This window comes from Nicotiana attenuata, unplaced genomic scaffold (genome assembly GCF_001879085.1).
Source record: "Nicotiana attenuata strain UT unplaced genomic scaffold, NIATTr2, whole genome shotgun sequence".
Lineage (NCBI taxonomy): Eukaryota > Viridiplantae > Streptophyta > Magnoliopsida > Solanales > Solanaceae > Nicotiana > Nicotiana attenuata.
In genome coordinates, this window is record NW_017671027.1 from 100,575 (window position 1) to 103,222 (window position 2,648).

Genomic DNA, 2,648 nt, shown 5'->3' on the forward strand with positions numbered 1-2,648 from the left:
CGAGCTCGAGGGACCAGACCCGAGTTCGAAGACAGAGCACGATACATACCGAGGTCGAGTATGCTCGACCCCAGAATAGTACCGTTATGGACTTGTAACGGAATGGGCTAGATTCCTGCCACGTCCCCAAGATCACGGCGCAAATCCCGGAATAGGATTGTACTATTTCGTACTAGGCGGTTAGACAGCTGTACCAAGAATATTCCTTGCTATAAATAGAAATATACCTTATTTAGGGTTCCCTATTATATAAAGGAGACCCCAATCATTTGTAACATCATCTCATCATTGACAAGAATATACAATCCTACTTTTCTCTCTTACTGTTCATCAGAATTGTCCTTTACATTTATTATTCTTACTTTATTGCTCTTAATCCATCTCGAGGTCACTAGGCTCGAGGTCACTACTGCTGAGTAACATTGGTTTGATTCACTTGTTTCTTTCATTTCTACTTCATATTTCTTGAATATAAATTGGTATTGAACTTAATCACATATCTTTAAAACCACAAATCAAATTTAATTGTTACTCGTATTTTTGAGGTAAATAGTTTGGCGCCCACCATGGGGCTAAAGATAATAGTGATTCTTTCTTTACTGATTCTCATTACACACGTTATTTTTACATTTTTTCTTGTCAAAGATTTTTGATTCTCAGGCTGAAACATGTCTAGCTCACAAAAATGCACCTGTTCATGACAACGATGGTCTTGGTGTAAACAAATATATAGGGGTCGGTGTACCATCAATAAACCCTAGGGAAGTGCCAAAACGCAGATTTAGGCACAGACCCAGGGGGGAGTGTACGCAGGGAAGCCCGACCTGGTGGCCAAGGAACACAAGGACTGGGTGATGGGGAATCAGCCTCCAAGTGATATTCGAGATGCTGCAAGCTCAACAGATCGCCATTGCTCAACTTCAAAGTCAAAATAAAACTCCGAGTGTAGCTGAACATGAAAATAATCGACGTGCTGAGCCAGCGCCAGAAAGGTCAAATGGAAATGACTCGGGGACTGAGCCCACCATTATGAGGATGTTCGAAGAGCTCACCAAGAGGATCGAGTGCGGAGAAAAGAAGATTGAAGACAATGACAAAAAGGTGGAAACTTATAATTCCCGTGTTGACCAAATAAAAGGGCACCTCCAGTTTTGAAAGGATTAGATGCCAAAAAGTTCATACAAAAACCATTCCCCCAAAGTGCGGCTCCGATGCCTATTCCTAAGAAGTTTCGCATGCCCGATACACCCAAATATAATGGGACAACCGACCCTAACGAGCATATTACTTCATACACTTGCGGGATCAAAAAAGGAAATGATTTGAATGACGCCGAAATTAAATCAGTCTTGTTGAAAAAATTTGGAGAAACATTATCGAAAGGAGCTATGATTTGGTATCTCAACCTACCTCCTAACTCTATATATTCATTTGCTATGTTAGCAGACACCTTTGTGAAAGCGCATGCCGGTGCCATAAAGGTGGCCACGAGAAAATCAGATGTCTTCAAGATAAAACAAAGGAACGACGAGATGTTGAGGGAGTTCGTGTCCAGATTCCAGATGGATCGAATGGAGTTACCAACGGTCTCAGATGACTGGGCGGTACAAGCTTTTATGCAGGGTTTGAATGAATGGAGCTCGATTGCGTCTCGACAGTTAAAGCAGAACCTGGTCGAGTAACCGGCTGTGACGTGGTTAGATGTGCACAACCGTTATCAATAAAAAATCAGGGTCGAGGATGACCGGTTGGGAGCCCCCTCGGGTTCAGTTCATCCTAACAGATTGGCAGCCAGACCTCCAAGGGATACGAACAGAGAATCGAGGTCAACCAAAGAACGGTATCAGCCGTATGTTGATCGGGGAAACAATGGTTCAGGAAGTAACACTCCTCGGAGTGATTGGAGAAACGATCGAGGTCAAAGTTCCTGAGGACTCATGAGTAGGAACGGGTTCGATAAGCAAACCGATCCCGTGGAAGCACCCTGATTGTCAGAGTATAATTTCAGCGTAGACGCATCAGGGATCGTGTCAGCTATTGGAAGAATCAAAGATACCAGGTGGCCCAGGCCAATCCAAAACGATCCGTCTCAAAGGAATCAAAATTTAATGTGTAAGTATCATGGCACGCATGGTCATAAAACAAAAGCTTGCAGGCAACAAAGGGAAGAAGTGGCTCGATTGTTCAACGAGGTCCATCTTCGAGAATTTTTAGGCGATCGAGCCAAGAATCACTTCAGGGAGAGAGATGCAAAAAAAAATGAACAAGAAGAACCACAACATGTGATCCACATGATCATTGGCGGCATCGATGTGTTGCAAGGACCAGTGTTCAAATGCACCAAGGTGTCGATCGCAAGAGAAAAATGTAATCGGAGCTACGTGCCTGAGTACGCCTTATCATTCTACGACGAGGAAGAAGAGGGCATATCTCAGCCACATAACGATGCCCTGGTAATCTCTATCCTTTTAAATAAAATTCAGGTTAAACGTTTTCTCGTGGATCCAGGAAGCTCGGCAAACATAGTTAGATCAAGGGTCATAGAGCAGCTCGGCCTACAGGATCAGATTGTACCCGCGTCCCGGGTCCTATATGGCTTCAACATGGCAAGCAAAACAACAAAAGGAGAAATTACCTTGCCAGTAAAC